Raw genomic sequence first — 23,125 nt, forward strand, 5'->3', positions numbered from 1 at the left:
GGTGACAGTTATTAGACATACACATAAATTGATGTAGGTATAATTGCAAGCAATCTGTTTGACATATCATTGATAGTGTAATGGTGAACGGGAAGGACTGGGAAGCATGATGAATTTATAGGAACGGTTCGAAACACCTTGAAAGACCAAAAATTTTTTTGTTATATTTTGTTATTTATTCGAATTATTTGGCGTTATTTGTAAGTCTACAGTCACTTTGCCTATTATCCACAATGATTCCCTTGTGTGCATGGAAATTAGCAGGATGGGTACATTACCCATACCAACGGAATGTGGGAATCCCACTAGCATATGCATTGTTTCTGCAGTTTGCTCCCATATCCAGTTCCGTTCGTGGTGGCTCTTCTGTCTTCAGCTATGCCTGTCCCCAGCCAATTGAAAAGTATGAAAGTCACAGGACACGAAAGCAGCGCATTTGCTGCAGGAAATACGAAACTGCCAAGACGCCTAAGTGATAGTTTCACACTTTCTGCGATATGATTATCGCTCTCGCACCTCATTTGTGCTTATATGGACATACTTATACAGTAGACATTCAAGATGATAAAATGTGTATGTTTATTAGATTACAAAATACGAACTGTTTCACTGTTTCGAAACTGCGTATCGAAACATTGCATTGTACTGTTTCATTTGTTTCGAAACAGTTACATGTTTCAGTTTGCCCATCTCTACTGCCTAGTGAAGAAGCTTCACTGTTTTCCTCCTGTCTGCACAGGACTAGTTTCTGCTTGGTCGGTTTAATCGTCCAATGATTGACAATCTCACATAAAAATCTAATTGAAAGGTGTATTCGAGTTTGGAGTTACTGATATCGTGGTTAAGAAACAATCAATGTGGATCATGTCGACAGTCCTACTGGAGCCACATATAAACATTCATACAGTTAATATTAATAAACAAACGTATGTGTTTACAGCCAAGCCTCGCGCTGTGGATCATCGCATTCTCTTTCTGCTGCAGTACGACTGGGCTCCTGCTTGCGTGTCCTGTTCTCACGCTCCGTGACCATCTGTCGTTTCAAGGGATGGGATTCTACCGATCCATATCGCTTTCTGGTGTACAGCAGCGTAAGCCGTTCTGCAGTGTGTGCTGCAATCTAGTAAAATATTTGTCGACATGAGGCATAAATGCCACAAGATCTTCCAATATCATTCTGCTACAATAGTCGTTGAAGGCTTCAGGCATTGGCTTTTTGATATCAAAAAGCGATTCATAGTGCTTCTATCTATCTATAACCTTGTGCATTGCTTACAACTATCATGCAGTAGTCGGTATTTCTTTAAAAGTTTTTCTACAGAGAATGTTTACCATAGAGCAGCGGTCTCCAAATTACGAGGGCCACTGAATAAATAATGTAACACATTTTTTTTTCCTTAGTGCAGGTTAGTTTTATTCAGGATTCCAGTACACAGTATTATTCCCCACTCTTTTGGATGCAAAACCCTACTTTTCAATATAAACTGCGTTCGATACGAAGACCTTACGCCAAATTACTAGGAGGGCCTGTATGCCCGCGTGGTACCACTCCACTGGTCGACGTCGGAGACAACGTTCTGCTGCATCGGTAACCTCCCATTCATCCACGTACTGCTTCTGATGAGGTGCATTCTTCGTTGGGCCCAACGCATGGAAGTCGGAAGGTGCGAGATCCCGGCTGTGGCGTGGATGAACAGGAAGAGTCCAGTGAAGTTTTGTAAGCTCATCTCCAGTGGGCAAACTTGTGTGACGCCTTACGTTGTCATGGAGGGGAGAAATTAGTTTGCATTTCTGTGGCGATGAAATGCTGAAGTCGTTTCTTCAATTTCCTGGGGGTATCGCTGTACATTTCAGAGTTTATCGTAGCGCAATGAAGAAGGACATCAAAAAGAATAACCGCTTAGAGTCCCTGAAGATTGTCGTTATGACTTTACTGGCTGAGGGTGCGGCTTTGAATTTTTCTTTGGAGAAGAGGTGGTATGGCGCCAATCCACGGACTGCCGTTTTGTTTCCGGTTCGAAGTGACGAACCCATGTTTCATCGCCTGTGACGATGATCGACAAAACATTGTCCCAGTCAGCCTTGTAACACGCAAGCAATTCTGCGTAGATGGCATTCCGTTGCTGTTTGTGGTATTCTGTTGGCCGGCGAGGAACCCAGTGTGCACACACCTTTGAGTACACCAACTGATAGACAAGTGTGTCGGCCCTACTATCGGAGGCGTCCAGTTGTGCAGCCAGGTGTCTGATTGTGATCCGTCGGTCACCTCGAATGAGAGTGTCCGCACGTTTCAGCATTGTAGGAGTCACAGCTGTGTGCCGTCGGCCGGCACTGGGGAAACCGTGCAGGTTTGTTTGACCTAGGCGCCTCGCCCAACGACTGGCCGTGCTTTTCTTCACTGCCAGGTCTCCCTAGACATTCTACAAGCGTTTATGGATATCAACGATGCTCTGGTTTTCCACCAAAAGAAACGAATGACAGCTCTCTGCTTGGGACGCACCTCTGTTACAGACGTCATTTTGAAGGCTACGTATAGTGCCGCCACATATTGGAACTTCATCAAACTATAGGGGCTGAAGCGGGAACATTCCACTATGTCCTACAACACGTCCCGCCTTCTTTCAACTGAAACTGACCGAGAAAAAAGTGTGTTGCATTATTTATTGAACGCCCCTCCTTTTAGACTATGAGGCCCACACACCAAGTTTTGACTCTCAGTGGGAATCTGTTGACATAAATGGTTCAAATGGCTCTAAGCACTATGGGACTTAACATCTGAGGTCATCAGTCCCCTAGACTTAGAACTGATTACACCTAACTCACCTAAGGACATCACACACATCCATGCCCGAGGCAGGATTCGAACCTGCGACAGCAGCAGCAGCACGGTTCCGGACTGAAACGCCTAGAACCGCTCGGCCACAGCTGCCGGCTCGGTTAACACATTTTCTAAGAAAATAAATACAACAGTCAATGAAAAACTAAGGCACACTTTCTTACACTTGAGCAAACTTATTGAAATGTCTTTGGTTCAGCTAATGAGAGGTATGAAATTGTCTTCAGAACCCAGAATTTCCTCAATTTGTGGCTATTCTTTAGAAGCAAAATATCTCGTAACTCTTCGTCGATCAGGCTACTTCTGTATTTAGATTTGTAAATTTCAGCAAGGAAAATTTTTCTTCGCGTCAATAAATAGTGTCAAACGCAGATAAACTTCATGCAAAGTCTTCGATACTGGGGTACTTCTCTTCTGGAAAAATGCTTGAAAACTGAACAAGACTTTCTTCTTTAAACTTGTCCTCCATGCTGTCATCAGCTTGCATATCAATGATTTAAACTTGCACTGCTGCTTGAAAATCTTTCTCTTCGCAAGAAAAGGGTTTCTGGAAAATTTGGATCTCCTTGGAATGACAATCTAAATCGGAGACCCTGGAGGAGCACTCTTTCTTCAGATCACCTCGAAAATACACTGCAAACAGGAGTGGAAAACTTGAAACACGTTCATCCTTCTACGATTTGCAGTAGGCGAAGTGTAATAAAATTTTCCGTCTGGTTTGTGTTCGAGAAGTATCAGTTTCTGTCTCAAAACTTCAACATTCGTGAAAAGGCCACAAATACTATTATCGTTCCCTTGAATTTTACTAAAATTCAGTTTGTTCAGATAGAGAACAATACCAGTCAATAAAGTTAGTTTCCTTGGTCATCCTTTATCCAACAGGGCTTACAAAGGATTATTATTCTCGTCTCATTCTGAAACACTTCAACCTCTGCTCTCAAAGTAAAGGAGCTTCACAAAATTTTACCCCAGGTAAACTACCGTATTGCAGAGTGGTATGGAATATCAATTGATAAAGATTATAGCTCTTCTAGAAAAGATGTGAACTGACGGTATCTGAGTCCGTGATATCGAATGAAACTGAAGAAAGAAATTACAGGCTTCATCACAAACGATATATCCAACTATATGCTTATGAAGAACGCAGTGTATTGTCAAGGGTTTGTTAACACTATTGGCTACACACTCTATAAGCTTAGTTTTCCGACGAAACCTGCATATTTAGCACAACTATTTCTTCCCCCGTCTGTTGTAACACATTTCAGCTTCACCCCTTGAAACATATTCTCACCAAACGAGGAAAGCAGATCCGTTAGTCTGGAGTAACTTCGAAGACTGTGTTAATGCCTTGACTTAGCAGTATCAGAGATATCTGTAGATTCGTCGAGGGCTATTGAACACTAAGCAAACTTAAACGCCTTTTCTTGTGTTTGATTAAATTATGACACACAGTATCTTAAGTTCGACGCTGCACAGTATTTCCTGAAAAAGTAATTGCTTCACATTGTTCAGTTTTGTCAGGAAAGAGCTCTTCAGCAGTAATTAAAATGCACCTCTTTATGTAATCATCATTAGTGGATGGTTTGCCTTGTTAGGCGAGTTTACTGGTAATTCGTAAACTTTCTTTCGTAATGGCATCGCTTTCCTGAACATATTTCCTAGAAATGTTTCGCCGGCCGCTGTGGCCGAGCGTTTCTAGGCGCTTCAGTCCGGATCCGCGCTGCTGCTACGGTCGCAGGTTCGAATCCTGCCTCGGGCATGGTTGTATGTGATGTTCTTAGGTTAGTTAGGTTTAAGTAGTTCTAAGTCTAGGGGACTGATGACTTTCAGATGTTAAGTCCCATAGTGCTCAGAGCCTAGAATTGTTTTGTTGAAAGTAAAGTCCACGTTTCAATGTTTAGAGTTGATGTCCACGTACACTGTCCTTGAATTTACGGAATTGTGCACCATGCTATTTTTCGTAGTGCTAATGAATATTGTAAAAAACAGCAATAATTTTGTTGTAGACAACACACATTAGTTGCTTCTCTTTCTCTATAACGCAATATTTCACAGCCCACATTGTATTGAAGATAGGATACTCACTATTTAATTTTCTTTTTTTTTAGTTTCAGTGGACATATTGAACACTTACTCGAAAGAAAGGAATCTCGAAATAACAGCACTGCCAGGAAGTCACTGTCAGCTGAAGGCAGAGTGCTCCTGCTGGAATCTCTTTATTTATTAACACGTGAAGGCAATACTGTTGGCGGTCTCTCTTAGATTTAAACGAGCGGGAAGAATTGCGCGCTAATTTTAAAAAAACTTTCGAAGTGCGTGCCGAATGAAGTCCCTTAGGGGGCCGTATGCGGCCTGTGGGAAGACCTCTGGCTGAAAATTCAAAGAATTGTTGACCACGCATTGGATGGGTATGTACCCAGTAGAACAGTTCATAATGGGAGAGGACCTCCATGGTATACAGTCACTGAAAAGAAACTTCTAAAGAAGCACAGATTATTGCACAACAGGTGTGAAACGAGGCGTAGGTCTATAGATATAGAGATGCTGAATGAAACGCGTTTGGCTGTCGAGAAAGCAATGCGTGATGCCTTCAATGACTACCGTAGCAGAACATTGTCAAATGACTTTTCACAAAATCCAAAGAAATTCTGGTCGTATGGAAAGGCTGTACAGTCCCTAGCGAATGAGACAGCAACTTAAATTGAGGGTAGCAAAGTAAAATCTGAAATGCTTAACTCAATTTTCAAATGTTCCTTCACAAAGGAAAACCCAGGAGAATTGCCCCAATTTAATCCTCGTACCACTGAAAAGATGCATAAAATAAGTTTTAGTGTGAGTGGTGTTGAGCAACGGCTGAAATCGTTACAATTGAAGAAAGCTCCAGCACCCGGTGGAATCGTCGCGGCTGAGTTTGCCCCTCTTCTTACTATAATCTGTAGTATATCCCTCGAACAGAAAACCGTGCCCAGTTCTTGAAAAAAAGGCACACGTCACATTCGTCTACCATAAGGGTAGTAGAAGTAACCCACAAAACTGCCATACAATTTCCTTGACATCGATTTGTTGTAGAATCTTAGAACATATGAGCTCCAACATAACGAGGTATCTGGAACAGATTGACCTCTTCAGTTCCAACCGGCGTGGATTTCGGAAACATCACTCATGTGAAACCGAACTCGCACTTTTCTCTCATGATACACTGAAAGCTTTGGATTAAGGCAACCAGGTCGATGTAGCGTTTCTTGACTTCCGGAAAGCATTTAACTCAGTACCGTACCTATGCTTATTGTCAAAAGTACGGTTATATGGGATATAAAGAGAAGTTTGTGACTGGATTGAGAACTTTTTGGTACGGAGAACACAGCATGTCATCTTGAATGGAGAGTCACCGTCAGATATAGAAGTAGCTTCCAGTGTGCCCCAGGGAAGTATGTTGGGACCGTAGCTGTTCCTGTTGTATTGTCAACAGAATACGACATACAATATTAATAGTAAAATCAGGCTTATTGCAGATGATGCAGTTATCTCTAATGAGGTACTATCTGAGAGAAGCTGCATAAATTTTCAGTCAGATCTTCATAAGATTTCAACATGGTGCAGGAATTGGCAACTAGCTCTAAATGTTCACAAATGTAAATTTTGCACTTCACGAAACGAAAAAAACTTAGTATCCTATGATTATAATATCAATGAGTCACTGTTGGAATCGGAAAACTCATACAAATACCTGGATGTAGCACTCTGTAGGGACATGAAATGGAATTATCATGCTACGGTCGCAGGTTCGAATCCTGCCTCGGGCATGGGGGTGTGTGATGTCCTTAGGTTAGTTAGGTTTAAGTAGTTCTAAGTTCTAGGGGACTTATGATCTAAGATGTTGAGTCCCATAGTGCTCAGAGCCATTTTGGAATAATCACATAGGTTCAGTCATGCGTAAAGCCAGTGGTAGACTTTGGTTTATTGGTAGAATTCTGGGGAAGTGCAATCAGTCTACAAAAGAGATTGCTTACAAATCACTAGCGCAATCCATCCTAGAATATTGCTCAAGTGTGTGGGACCCGTTCCAGACAGGACTAACAGGGGATACTGAACGTATACAGACAAGGGCAGCACGAATAGTCACAGGTTGGTTTAATCCATGGGAGAGTGTCACAGAGATATTGAAGGAAATGAACTGCCAAACTCTTGAAGAATAAACTAAAATATCCCGAGAAAGTTTATTAACAAAATTTCAAGAACTGGCTTTAAATGATTACTCTAGGGATATGCAGTACTACAGCCCCTTACGTATCGCTCACACAGGGATCGTGAGGCTAAGGTTAGAATAATTACTGCACACACAGTGACATTCAAACAATCATTCTTCCCGCAGTCCATACGTGAATGGAACGTGAAGAAACCCTAATAACAGGTACAATGGAGCGTACGTACTACCATGCACCTCACTGTGGTTTGCAGTGTATACAGGGTGTTACAAAAAAGGTACGGCCAAACTTTCAGGAAACATTGCTCACACACAAAGAAAGAAAATATATTATGTGGACATGTGTCCGGGAACGCTTACTTTCCATGTTACAGCTCATTTCATTACTTCTCTTCAAATAACATTAATCATGGAATGGAAACACACAGCAACAGAACGTACCAGCGTGACTTCAAACACTTTGTTACAGGAAATGTTCAAAATGTCCTCCATTAGCGAGGATACATGTATCCACCCTCCGTCGCGTGGAATCCCTGATGCGCTGATGCAGCCCTGGGGAATGGCGTATTGTATCACAGCCATCCACAATACGAGCACGAAGAGTCTCTACATTTGGTACCGGGGTTGCGTAGACAACAGCTTTCAAATGCCCCCATAAATGAAAGTCAAGAGGGTTGAGGTCAGGAGAGCGTGGAGGCCATGGAATTGGCCCACCTCTACCAATCCATCGGTCACCGAATCTGCTGTTGAGAAGCGTACGAACACTTCGACTGAAATATGCAGGAGCTCCATCGTGCATGAACCACATGTTGTGTCGTACTTGTGGAGGCACATGTTCTAGCAGCACAGGTAGAGTATCCCGTATGAAATTATGATAACTTGCTCCATTGAGCGTAGGTGGAAGAACATGGGGCCCAATCAAGACATCGCCAACAATGCCTGCCCAAGCGTTCACAGAAAATCTGTGTTGATAACGTGATTGCACAATTGCGTGCGGATTCTCGACAGCCCACAAATGTTGATTGTGAAAATTTACAATTTGATCCCGTTCCGTAAAAAGAACATTTGCACTGAAATGACGATTGACACATTGTTGGATGAACCATTCGCAGAAGTGTACCCGTGGAGGCCAATCAGCTGCTGATAGTGCCTGCACACTGTGTACATGGTACGGGAACAACTGGTTCTCCCGTAGCACTCTCCATACAGTGACGTGGTCAACGTTACCTTGTACAGCAGCAACTTCTCTGACGCTGACATTAGGGTTATCGTCAACTGCACGAAGAATTGCCTCGTCCATTGCAGGTGTCCTCGTCGTTCTAGGTCTTCCCCAGTCGCGAGTCATAGGCTGGAATGTTCTGTGCTCCCTAAGACGCCGATCAATTGCTTCGAACGTCTTCCTGTCGGGACACCTTCGTTCTGGAAATCTGTCTCGATACAAACGTACCGCGCCACGGCTATTGCCCCATGCTAATCCATACATCAAATGGGCATCTGCCAACTCCGCATTTGTGAACATTGCACTGACTGCAAAACCACGTTCGTGATGAACACTAACCTGTTGATGCTACGTACTGATGTGCTTGATGCTAGTACTGTAGAGCAATGAGTCGCATGTCAACACAAGCACCGAAGTCAACATTACCTTCCTTCAATTCGGCCAACTGGCGGTGAATCGAGGAAGTACAGTACACACTGACGAAACTAAAATAAGCTCTAACATGGAAATTTAGCGTTTCCGGACACATGTTCACGTAATATCTTTTCTTTATTTGTGTGTGAGGAATGTTTCCTGAAAGTTTGGCCGTACGTTTTTGTAACACCCTGTAGATGTAGATGTAGATGTTGGCCATAGAAGGGTCCTTCCCACCAGCACTGTTCTGCGTGGCACATACACAACCATTTCTCGGTCAAATATTCTTCTAAACTTGAGCTGCAGTTTCTCTATATTCTCCTGCCCAGAGCTACATGTTTCGTATTCCCTTCCTTGAGATGCGCTATTACTGGTTCTTTATCTAGTTTACTGAATACGCGAATATTTCTGCTTGTTTTAGTTGTCGTTTGTACATTAAAAATCATAGTTGCAACAACTGCTTCATTGTCACTCATACCAGTTTCAATATCGACGTCTGCACAGAGGTCTCGTCTCTCTTTGTTGACATCAAATCCTCGTATTTTGGTAATGAGTAGGCTTCCACACTATTTGTTCCACGTAGTTATCAGAGAAAATGCTTAGTACTATTTCGCAGGCTGGCTTGTCACGCTCTCCACGAAGCTGCAGTTTATCTTAACCGATTGTTGGGTGATTAAAGCTTCCTACAGTGGTGACAGTATGATTTGGAATATATTTGCTAACGAGCTGAAGTTTCCCCTTATTTTTTCGGTTACATCTGGGGGTAAATCTGGTGGTCGATAGTAGGAACCAAATTAGAAATTAGTACCCATCCTTGATACTGAATACCGAGCGAGGTGGCGCAGTGGTTAGCACACTGAACTCGCATTCGGGAGGACGATGGTTCAATCCCGTCTCCAACCATCCTGATTTAGGTTTTCCGTGATTTCCCTAAATCGTTTCAGGCAACTGCCGGGATGGTTCCCTTGAAAGGGCACGGCCGATTTCCTTCCCGATCCTTCCCTAACCCGAGCTTGCGCTCCGTCTCTAATGACCTCGTTGTCGACGGGACGTTAAACACTAACCACCTACCTACCTTGATACTGAATCTGGCCTAACAGTCGGATACAGCATCAATCTCTGTCTCGGTGGATGTCAGTTTCTTGACTACTGCGACGAGTATATCACCTCTATTTCCCATTAGTTCTTGCGTTCGATATAACTTGAAATCCACCTGTCACATAATTTTATGGTTTTAGTATTCTGTGCTTTTACCAAGTTTGGTAGAGCGTCTCTTCCCTGTGTTTTCTCCTGTTTTTCAGCGTCAAGGCGGAAGATCACATGGGAACCGAAATTGAGTGAGTTTTATTCCCAGTTTTATTACATTTGATATTTTGCACACCACGTACCTATATCCACCTGTCCTTAACATAGGTGATCCCTGGATTGAATGAATGTGAGTGTGGTTGCAAACGCATGCAGTTGGGTGAATACAGGTGGACTTTCTTGGTTTAGCTTTGCGGCAGAGGCCTGGGGACACCAGCTGAGTTCAATTTTCAGTTGACATACGGCACCACTCAGGTGGTCCGTCGGGGTATTATCTGAATGAGTATTCGTACCCTCAGATTTAGTTATAAGTTGGCACAGTGGATAGGCCTTGATAAACTGAACACAGATCAATCGAGAAAACAGGAAGAAGTTGTGTGGAACTATGAAAAAAATTAGTAAAATATACAAACTGAGTAGTCCATGCGCAAGGTAGGCAACATCAAGTTAACTATGAGCTCATGAGCGCCTTGGTCCCGTGGTTAGCGAGAGTAGCTGCAGAAGGAGGGGTCCTTGGTTCAGGTCTTCCCTCGACTGAAAATTTTACTTTCTTTATTTTCGCAAAGTTATGATCTGTCCGTTCGTTCATTGATGTCTCTGTTCACTGTAATAAGTTTAGTGTCTGTGTTTTGCGACCGCATCGCAAAACCGCGCGATTAGTAGACGAAAGGACGTGCCTCTCCAATGGGAACCGAAAACATTTGATCGCAAGGTCATAGGTCAACCGATTCCTCCACAGGAAAACACATATGATATATTCTATACGACACTGGTGACGGCATGTTCGTATCACGACAGGAATATGTTGTCTACCCACCTAACTTGTACACTTAGCGAATGGGTAAAAAGATTCTTCTACCTTGCCCAATTTAGGTTTTCTTATGGATGTGATAATCACTCCCAAAAAAGTGATGAAAACGTAAGAGTTTGTCACATAAACTGAAAATAGAAAATTAAACTTTTCACTCGTGGGAAGACTTGAACCAAAGACCTCTCATTCCGCAGCTGGTCACGCTAACCACGGAACCACGGCGCTCCTAGACTCCGAGTGTCCTTGATGTTGTCTATCTTGCGCATGGACTACTCAGTTTGTATATTTTACTAATTTTTTTCATAGTTCCACACAACTTCTTCCCGTTTTCTCGATTGATCTGTGTTCAGTTTTTCAACGCCTATCCACTGTGCCAACTTTTAACTAAATCTGAGGGGGGTGCGATGGGGAGGTTCCCTTGTCAGAGCCACATCCGAGGGACACGTTTGTTCACATTTCAGATGATGAACACCGACAGAAAATTATTGAAAACGAAAAAACGGCCCCGTCTCTCCTGTCTTCTGACTGTATGAGATGCCTGGTACCACTAAAGAATTCGCCTTGTTCGTTGGACAGTTCAGTCCCTCCTGGTTTTTCGGTCTCTGTGCTTGGAGTCAGGGCAGATCGGTTTCGGGCAGAAGTTGCCGAGTCATGGAAGATTCGAGTCGCAGACGATTCGTTGTGCCGCTGTGTGCCGAGTAGGATGTGTCACTCCTGTGTGCACTTGGGTGGTGATGTTGGATGGGAATTAGGTCGACTTTTCCGTGTCGTGAACTTTCTGTAACATGAAAAATCATTTGTTAAAAGCATTACTGACTTCTCACGATTGATAATTTTATTATCATTTAACCAAATTCAGACGGGGTAGAACTTGTTCTTTAGATGGTTGTGATTCATTTAATGCATCGTGAGTCTCATTACATTTCGTGTTTCCTTTCCGCTGTGACACAAAATCCAGTTTTGACAAATCAAATTTGACTAGCAAATGGTGAATATCATCTTCAGTAATTGTGTAAATGTCTGAAACTTTGCATGGTAGCGTATGTGCATCCATGCTGCCTCTCATCCCAGCCTAATCCTCGCTGAATCATAATAAATTTTGTTCTTGCGGAAATATAGTGGTAGGATTTTATATGTTTTCCATGGTTAACGCAGTTCAGGAGTACGTCCCACTTTGTAAATAAATGTCCTCTCAGTTCCAATTCAGTTCGTTAAACTTTACCCCAATGTGCATACCTGCACACCATCCTTCGTCCCACGGTCACTGGCCTCATGTGCCTGTAAGTGAGGATTACTAGGAAGCATTTTGTGAAATTCAATGCCTGATTGGTCGATCTGAAGTCCAGTAGTTAGATCTCCGTTGCACACCTCCTTAAGCTATCATTATCTGAATTGGTTGGAGATTCGCTTATCCAAAAAACCAATGTTTTTACCTCATACACTGTAAGAGTTCCATGATTAAGGAATTTGTTGCTAGTGCACTCGAGCAGATGTAATTTCGATGGATTGCTCACGCGCTGCCTGCGATACGTAAGCTATAAGAGAATCTCAGACCAAAGAGCAGTGTTGTATGCAGTAAGAGCAGTGTCTGTAGCAGTTGTAGTAACTATCAGTCTGGTGTATCGTGTTGGCTGTGCCTGAGCGTTGTAGTATAAGTAAAAGCAGCGTCGCGCATATGTATTATTGTTATATCAAGTCCCATGTAAATGTTTTAAAAATCTCTTAATAATAATCTTTCTTATAAAAATTAACTTTTGACAATCATTCAACTCGATTTAAAGATTTTACTAATTTCTCCAATCCATGGTCATCCTGATTATTGTAAAGAAAAATCAGTTGTTTCTTTTTATACACGACAAATCTATCGGCCAGCATTGCGCTGAGCTGCGCCAAAAAAATTTCTTATAGGAGCAGATATATACGCGTTATCCGGCGACCTTACTGAGGTAAGAATTTTCAATTTATTCAGAATGATCTTTCAGGGCCATGACGCAGCGCTGCTGACGTCCAAAATTTACCAGTTTAAATTCACAGTCATAACTGAAAGGTTATAAGTGAGCGACAATTTTATTGAGAGGTTAGTCACATTGTATTATTGGTAGGTTACGGAATTTATCTGTTGGGCAGTTACACTGAATGTGAATTATATAATTATATTTTTTACTGTTGGGAGATTATTATAGAATTTATCTGTAGGGAGGTTACAACACCTGTGTGGCAGCCTCTGATATGTCCTGCACGCATGATCCTTTACGGGGGAGCCTACAGTTATCAACCTTATGGTATTAGTGTATGATATCACAGCCTAGCTTGTCAAAGAACATTCCACGTCTGTGATTCAAATCTTCCACTCACAACCAGGCGACCACTCTCTTTTCTGAGGTCAATGCTGAGTATTATGAGCTTCATTGAGGTTCCGTGAGTTATGCTGGTCTGCAAGTTGTTGAACCTCGTTCACTCAGTGGCTCCCAGAGCAACCTCTAACACACGTTGAGTGAGGCACGGGAGATATGCACTGAATGTACTACCCCTAACGGGTACCATATTCATTTCCTTATTCCTTACTGCTGACGATTAACAAGCAAGCTTGTCAATTGCTTTACCTAATCTAAGCCCACCAGTATGTTTAAAGTAATGGACAGCAGTTGTGGCTAATTTATCCCCTAGCCAAAGACGGTCCACGTACAGGGTGGATGTAATAAAACTTTCGCCACTTGAGACGGCCCCCGTGAAAGACGAGTCATTGTAAGACGGGCACGCAGAAGAGAAATAACGAATAAACCACTGAAAGAAACATTTTAATTTCTACATGAGAGAGTAACCTTTGTTAATTTATACAATTTTTGTGTTCCAGGCCTACTCAAATGTCTGCATCACGTGACAACAGTTGGTGAGTAATGTTAAGTTCGCGCAGATACCACCTGACAATTGTTCTCATTGCTTTCCAATGGTGGGCCATGGAATGTTCAACTGTTACGACACTGCTTCAAGATCGCACATGGCGTCCAGCATTCTCCGCCGTGGAAACGGTAACTTCTTCAACAATTTGTGGCGAAATTGGCCTCTCCCCTCAGGAGCAATTCCCATATCGGCAGTTCATTCGAGCTTTCGAATCATGTCTTCAATCCCCTTTTCTTTCATGCGTCCATACTCGCTAAGAGCAGTTGCACTATTGCTCTTGTTTTGATAAAACAGCTTTACCAGCAACGCCGGGCTTATCTTGTCCAGACCCATGTTGACTGTCTGCAGCTGTAATGCACAAAGATGCTTGTGTTTCAGCCCTACGTCGCCATTACCGACACCTAAACGACACGTCGCGTCTTTAAAGATCCTTTCACGTTGGCGTACCGTATCTCGATCCCCGTCTTCAGAAGGCGTCGCAGTACGGTACGAAGCACGTATCCAACTCGAGATAGGTACCCTGCAAACCGAAAGCTATGTATTATGTGCTACGTTTTCTAGCCCATCTTCGTATTTGCTCATTTGCTGAGACAACATTCTAATTTGAGTGTAATTTGTGGATGGCATTAGAAATGATGTCCAGTGAGCTGTGGTGTGAGCCAAACCTCAACTCTAGCGTGTCGTGGGCAGAGCGTAGTTCAAGTAGCGATAGTGATGAACGTTTTTAGGTTGATGAAGAACAGTTAAATGAAGTTTTATACGAGGGCTATCCACAAAGTACATTACGTTTTCGTTTGTGTCCGTTAGGGTCGGGGCTAGCGCGGCCATCTTGGTGTCATGGCATTCCGCCGCTAGTCGGCATCCTGCCGTGCTAGTGAGAGGTTCGTGCTGTACTCCGTTGAGTTACTGTGACAGTTTGAAATGTGAGCGTTAATTGAAAATGCCGCGAAGTGTGAAGTGCGTCCTGTAATAAGGTTTCTGACTGCAAAAAACTGTACACCCATGGAAATCTATCGGCAGCTTTGTGAAGTGTATGGGGACAACATAATCACTGAAGGTGGAGTGCGTCAATGGGTCATAAAATTTAAAAATGGCCGAACTAACGTTCACGACGAAGAGCGAAGTGGAAGACCCAGCATAGTGACTGCCGAACTTGTCGAAAAAGTCGATGCCGCGGTCCGTGAAAACCGTAATTTCACAATAACGGAACACACTATGAGTTTTCCACAAATTTCACGAAGTTTGTTGCACGAAATCATTACCGAAAAGCTTGGTTACCACAAGTTTTGTGCAAGATGGATACTAAAAATCTTGACAGAGATTCACAAAAATCAGCGAATGGCTGCAGCGTTAACGTTCTTGGACGCTTACGAGAAAGATGGCGACTCATTACTCGATCGCATCGTTACTGGTGACGAAACATGGGTCAAGCATGTGAACTGCGAGACAAAATTGCAGTCAATGCAATGGGGGCACACAAATTCCCCCAAAAACCGAAGAAATGCATGCAGACAATGTCAGCAAGGAAGGTGATGGCGACTGTCTTTTGGGACAGAAAAGGTGTGATTTTTGTGGATTTCCTGGAAAGAGGCACTACAATAAACTCTCAAAGGTATTGCCAAACTCTGCACAACCTCAGAAGAGCAATACAAAACAAGCGCAGGGGAAAGTTGGGCTCAAAGACCTTGCTGATTCACAACGCCCGGGCCCACGTGGCAAATGCCACTCGTGAAGTTGTCGAATCTTTTAAGTGGGAGTTGTTTCCTCATCCGCCGTACAGTCCCGACCCGGCACCGAGCGACTTCCACTTATTCCCAGCAATGAAGAAGTGGTTGGCTATGCAGCGTTTTGATGACGACGCACAGCTTCAAGAAGAGGTAACCACGTGGTTGAAGGCGCAGGCGGCCGAATTTTACGACGAAGGAATTTCCAAGCTCGCCCATCGCTACGGTAAGTGCCTTAATTTAAATGGCAACTATGTTGAAAAGTAGTATTTAAGTGTGGCTTTCATCTGTATATAATAAAAAAAATTTCCAATACTTTATTTTTAATTCCAAAACGTTATGTACTTTGTGGACAGCCCTCGTACCTCTGTAATGACAAAAAAGAAATGTAGCCTATTTGTGTAATGTTGTAGGAAATGGAGTAAAAGTATATGTTTATTACAATTACATGAGTACATTTGTCGGCTACCGTGATAAGACAAAATATTAAAAAGCCACACGTATGTTAACAAGCCATAACCACAAAAAGAAATTTGCGTAAGAAATATTTTCAGTTTGAGTTTAAAGTTCGTGAAGTTCCACTTTGTATTTAAAGTTTCATTTCAGTTGTTTGTTCTGAATACTTCTCCCCTGATAAATCAACGATTGTGTCTTCTTCCGATGATCGGACCAATGCGCCATTTTCTGTTAGTGACCCATCATTTTTACGATGAAGGATCGTTAGAATAGTTATTAGCTGACCATGTGAAGCTGCCAGAGGAGGCACTTGAAGACAGCAATGGAGATAGAGTTCGGAGCACTACCGGCGTTATTAAACTCATCAGTGTGTCAGTTTCGTCTTCAGCTCGGTTTACTGCGTTGAAAACTTCTCTTTTCACACTGTTTTGTAACCTTCAAGGCAATTTTTTTTTTACTGTTATTGATAAGCTGCCAAGAAACAAATTTATTTCATCACGGACAGAATTAACAGGTTTGTTTTTCTGTCTATTCTTCAGAAAATTCAGAACATTGTCGACCCCTTTGGGTTCATCGTTTGATTTTCAGGAAATTGCGTGTCATCCATATCGTCAGGAATATTACTGCCATGCATGAAACAAATTAATTTCAGCAATCAAATCAACAATTACTTTCAGCAGAGGATATGTCTTTCAGTTATTTATTTAAAAAGGTCCTACCAAGGCAATAATTCTCCTACATTGTACTTTAATGCAAGACCAACATTTTCTGACGGGATTGGGAGATTCTGTTTAAAAATATCAGTTCAAAAATAATTTTAATACTTACAGTTTGTGAGCTGGCAAAACTCCCTTTCTTTCTCGTACTTCGATGTTTTCAGGTTTGTTGCAGCTTGTCACTTTTTTCTCTCTGCTTCTGAGGGCATTCCTATGGGCATTTCGCAGATCCTTCCAATCTGTTTTATAACAGTCTCTGCAACAACAGCTGTTCTTTCCTAACTCGCTACTGGAGACTCATACACTAATATAAGCTTCAGCTACAGATTCGGCATTGGTACTGTATTGTCGATCGTAAACGAAGTGTGTGAAGCTTTGTGGCGTACAGTTCAACCGTTGTACGTGCCAACACCCATTGAAGATTTCTAAAGGAATGTTACTGCAGCATTTAACAACAGATGAAATTTCCCTCAATTCATTGGCGCAATAGGCGAAAACACATCATAATTCAGGCACCACCTTCATCTGGATCGACTTTCTACAGTTACAAAAAGTATCACTTTACAGTGTTTTTGAGTTTTTAGATGCTTGCCATAAGTTTATAATCGTAGACGTGGAATCACGGGGAAAGGAATGAGATTCCATCATATTTTCAAATAGTACATTTGGGAAAAGAATGTCTACCTACAGTCCTGCAGTGCCAAAAGATGAGCCACTTGTACCAGGAGAAGCCCCTATTGCATATGTTATCGTGGGAGACGCAAGTTTCTCCCTGCAGAGGTATATAGTTCGTCCTTACACACGCAGAAACCTTAACGATGAAAAGAGGGTTTACAACTACTGATTGAGCCGATGTAGACGTGTCATTGAAAATTCTTTCGGTATGCTTTCTCAACGGTTGAGATTGCACTTTCAGCCTTTGCAGTGCAACCTTAACACGTATATACACTAATAAAAGCCGTAGTAACATTACACAACTATATGTGCAGTAAAGATGACCTAGCAACAGTTCGGTCACCAGAAGAAATTTTGGATTCCTACATCATATGCTGCCAACTTGCTGAGAAAACTGCTCCTTCAGCTACAAAACAGAACACCGCAATAAGAAATCACTTTGTCGATTTCTTTAACTCTTCTGAAGGAAGCGTGCCTTGGCAGTGGCGGCGCACTGCTAATAAATAGCTACAATACGCTAATGAGAAAAAAATATTCTTTGAATACCGCACCACGTTTCAATAAGAATACTGGAAGAGTTTTTTTCAGTTTGTTATTGTGAGTACTTTCTGCAAATAAAAATAATGATGATTAGTTTAGTATTATTTGACACAGACAAATTATTTACAAACAGTATACGCCTGAAGATCAGGGTGCAAACTCTCGAAACGCTTCGTGGAAGAAAATAAAATGTGACTGATAAAGAAAACTTTATTTCAATTTGTCTTTGTCATAAAAAAAAAATGTCGCAGATTCCTGGTCAAGTCCATCATGAACGATAAAGGATTATCTTTATTTCTGTATCTATTAGCATCTAGTAACAAATATTGGTCACCTTCTCATTTCAAAGGCATCTTCCGTACCCCACTGATATAGCAAACAATGTGTTTGCACGTTTTCAGGTAAAAAAAGAAATCACAATACTAACTGAATTGTGTTCGGCATTTTACTTTCATTCATTTAGCCAGCACAATGGTGTAGCGTTTATTATAACAATTCCTTCTGGTTTCTAAATCAGGCACTGATGTATAATTTTACGCAGTTTATTAATTTGAAATTAACTTACAGTAATATTATTTTCATAATATTAAGTGGATGTAGAGTAAGTAGTATATCGATGTATATGGAGATTTGCTGTTTATTTGAGCAGCGACGAACAAGTAGTGGTCACATTATTCATATCTGTCTACTTATTTGGAGAATAGAGTTTTTGGTCACTAAAATTGAGAATACGAAAACACCAAATAATCTTTCATAACAAGGAAAAGGAAGTTGCACTGACGTAGTTCGGTCTTAGTACTACTGTCTTAACTCTTCCTAAAATAGTGAATGAAAATACATTTTCATACTTAGTTGGCATCCTTAAAAATTGCTAAACGTCTTCCAAGCACGCTAATTTGCATCTCTTTATTCCTAATTTTGAGTAGCCCACAGCACAGGATATTTAATGCATGCATATTGCACAATAAATACACAAACACGCAGTTGTAGAGCTATGTCGATCTGAAATGCCCCATTTGATTGCATTACGAGATACGTCTGTGACGTCTTCCGAATACGTAACTCTAAATACGCTGCGACGGTGTGAAAGACCCTAACAGTTCTTGGTCTTTCGTCGCGCGCAAAACGATGTAGATTACACTTCATTGCCAAGCCGTGCTGAAAAGGAGAGTTTAATTATGGCTCCTTCCGTTATTTGACCCCAGCTTAACGCTCACACAACTGACATTAGCAGTGCCATTTTCGGTCTCTTTTAAAAGACTATTTTTTTTTAGTGTATTGCAGTTAACCGCGATGCTAATGTGCTCCCGGCTAGAGACAAATGACTGCCGACCATGAATGTGCTGCCCAGCAGCAGCCACGGTGAGGAACCAAACTGAAATGCTTAATTCTGTTTTCAAACATTCCTTCGCAAAGGAAAACCCACGAGGACTGTCGAAATTTAATCATCATACCACTGAAAATATGAGTGAAGTCAGTATTAGTGTCAGTGGTGTTGAAAGACAAGTGAAATCTTAACATTTAACAAAGCTCCAGGGCCTAATGGGGTCCTTATCAGATTCTATATTGTATTTGCAGCTGAGTTCGCCCCTATTCTAACTATAATGACTGTACATCCCTTGAACAAAAAACTATGTTCATTAGTTGGAAGAAAGCAAAGGTAATGCCCATCTACAAGAAGAATAGCAGAAGTGGTCCACAAATCTACCATCCAATATCTTTGACATTAATCTGGTTTAGAACATTCATCATTTAGATTTGCAGCTGTTGTATCTTTCATGTTTGCAGTTAAAGACATAGGATGTAAGGTCCGCCAGTTATGCAAAACACCATTTTTTACAAGTTTCAGTTTTTACATGTTACAGCACCTCTGTGCCATCATCACTGGGTTCCTGTTATAGTTAATCTGTAATGCGAACATTTTTACTAAATGATTACAAAATTACAGAAATATTTAGTTCAAACAACTATTTGATTCTGTTAGGTAATACCTTTACATTCAGTTTGCATGGTTTTGCAGGACCATTTACGCATTATTTCATACTGGTAGCTTGTCATCTCCAACCAAGCGATGTTGATGAGAAATTTTGTTGGAAGTTAACCCATCAATTTTATGCTTTAAATTTCATTTATTTTCGCACGATATTTCGCGCATATATTCGTATTTACTTTCGTTTTTGTGTGGAAAGTCCTTTTTCCTCAGCATCCTGATGTGTTGTGAAGCACACAAATATAACACGTATTTTTAGAAATTTGGTCACAAAAAGCACATTACACTTCACCAAAACACACTGTAATCATGGTGGTTGTGTGTCCCAGCCCAGTCAGTGTTCATTTGTTCACCAGTGAGTTTAGTGCCAAATTTGAATTTTGTTTACATTTTCTCTCTCTCTCTCTCTCTCTCTCTCTCTCTATCTCTCTCTCAGTGTGTGTGTGTGTGTGTGTGTGTGTGTGTGTGTGTGTAAAACAACCATACTTCAGACCATAACATCACAAAATTATTTTGTGTTCAACAAAGAATTTTATTCTCAACATGTAGGACTGCCAATAGGAACACCAATGAGTGGCCTCCTAGCTAACATATTTATGCACAACCTTGAGAACATGATCTTCAGACATGTTATAAAACGAAAAAATTACAAAATTATATACTGGGTACCGTTACGTTGATGACATAATATGCCTGATTGATGAACAACATACACACATAGCACAGCTACACAAGGAAATAAACAACTTACACCCAAAAATCAACTTCACATTAGAAATATAAACAAACAACACATTACATTTTCTAGATCTCATCGAACAAAAAAACAAACAACACACGACTTCACAATATTCAGGAAACCGACAACCACAAGCACCACCATTCACAACCTGTCGAACCACCCACTGACACATAAGCAACCAAACTTCAGAATCATGCTCCACAGAACACAAATAAGCAAACAGATCTAAACACGAGAACTTTAACACAGTAACACAAATAGCAGTAGAAAATGGTTATGATACCCGTATAGTAGATACTTAAACCAAGAAATATGTAAACAGTACAGAAATGAAAAACACACACACACACACACACACACACACACACACACACACACACACAACAGCCAGGTTACTGTGTGTTTTGGTGAAGTGTAAAGTGCTTTTTATGACCAAATTTCTGAAAATATGCGTTACATTTACGTGTTATTCACAACATCTCATCAGGATGATGAGAAAAAAAGGGCTTGCCACACAAAAACTTAGTAAAAACGAATATATGCACAGAATATCGTGACTAAATTATGTTTAAAGCATAAAATGATAGGTTAACTCACTACAAAATTTCTCATCAACATCGTTTGGTTGCAGATGACAAGCTACCAGTACGGAATAATATGCAAATGGTCCTGCAAAACCGTGCAAACCGAATGTAAAGATGTTAACTAACAGAAACAAATAGTTCTTTGAACTAAATATTTCTATAATTTTGTAATCATTTAGTAAAAATGTTCACATTACAGATTAAATAAAAGAGATACCCACTGATGATGGCATAGAGGTGCTGAAATATGTTTGGAAACTTTGAAAAAACGGTGTTTTGCATAACTAGCCGACCTTACATCCAACAACTGTTTTATAATCTTAGAATATATTCAGAGCTCAAAAATAATGAAGTATCTTTAACAGAATGACCCCCTCCATGCCAACCAGCATGGATTCTGAAAACATTTATCATGTGATACCCAACTTGCACTTTTCTCATATAACATACTGAAAGCTTTGGGTCAAGGCAGTCAGGTAGATGCCATATTTCTTGATATATGGGGTTATCAAGTGAAATTTGCGACAGGATTGAGGACTTTTTTGTATGCAGGGCGCAGCATGTTATCCTGGATGGAGAGTAATTTTCAAGTGTAGAAGTAACTTTGGTTGTGCCCTAGGGAAGTATGTTGGTTGGTTGGTTTGGGGGGGATTAAAGGGACCAGACTGCGACGGTCATCGGTCCCTTTTTCCATAAAAAAGTAAAACCACCCAAAGAGAATAAAAAAAACGAACAACAGGAAAGACGTCAGACGACACAGGACAAGAAATACTCCTACAGAGATCAGACGAAACAAATTAAAATCACACAGAGTGTGACAGTGGTTGGCCGACCATAGAGATAAAAAGGAAAAGCCAACCACCGAGAACACATTAAAAACTCAGCGTAAAATCGTAGGCCAATGGTCAGAATCAACACAAAAGAACAGAACAAACACTCAGAGTAAATAATAAAAACCCCCTGCCCGAATAAAACGGAAAACTAAGTCAGCCATACCAGGGTCATCACATAAGAGGGCAGGGAGCGTATCAGGCAGCGCAAATGTCTGCCTGACCACAGCTAAAAGGGGGCAGGCCAACAAAATGTGGGCCACTGTCAAAGCCGCCCCGCAGCGACATACAGGAGGGTCCTCCCGGCGCAGTAAATAACTGTGTGTCAGGTGGGAGTGGCCAATGCGGAGCCGACAAAGGACGACTGAGTCCCTGCGGTTGGCTCACAGGGATGACCGCCACACAGTCGTCGTCTCCTTGATGGCACGGAGTTTATTGGGCATGATCCGATTGCGCCATTCAGCGTCCCAAAGCGCGAAAACTTTTCGGCGGAGGACTGCCCGCAAATCAGTCTCTGGGAGGCCAACGTCCAGAGACTGTTTACTCGTGGCCTCATTCGCCAGGCGGTCAACATGTTCATTGCCCGGGATACCGACATGACCGGGGGTCCACACAAAGACCACAGAGCGGCCGCAACGCGCAAGAGTATGCAGGGACTCATGGATAGCCATCACCAGACGAGAACGAGGAAAACACTGGTCGAGAGCTCGTAAACCGCTCAGGGAATCGCTACAGATAACGAAGGACTCACCTGAGCAGGAGCGGATATACTCTAGGGCACGAAAGATGGCGACTAGCTCAGCAGTGTAAACGCTGCAGCCAAGGACCGTTGTTCAGAATGGTCCCCTAGAGTTAGCGCATACCCGACACGACCAGCAACCATCGAACCGTCGGTGTAAACAATTCCAGAGCCCTGATACGTGGCCAGGATGGAATAAAAGCGGCGGCGGAAGGCCTCTGGAGGGACCGAGTCCTTCGAGCCCTGTGCCAAGTCGAGCCGAAGGCAAGGGCGAGGAACACACCACGGGGGTGTACGCAGAGGCGCCCGGAAAGGAGGTGGAACTGGGAAAAACCCAAGCCCGCAGAGAAGCTCCTTGATGCGTACGGCGATCGGACAACCCGACCGGGGCCGACGGTCTGGCAGATGGACGACTGACTGCGGGAACAGGACACGATAA

Source organism: Schistocerca cancellata, chromosome 8 (genome assembly GCF_023864275.1).
Source record: "Schistocerca cancellata isolate TAMUIC-IGC-003103 chromosome 8, iqSchCanc2.1, whole genome shotgun sequence".
Taxonomy (NCBI): Eukaryota; Metazoa; Arthropoda; class Insecta; order Orthoptera; family Acrididae; genus Schistocerca; species Schistocerca cancellata.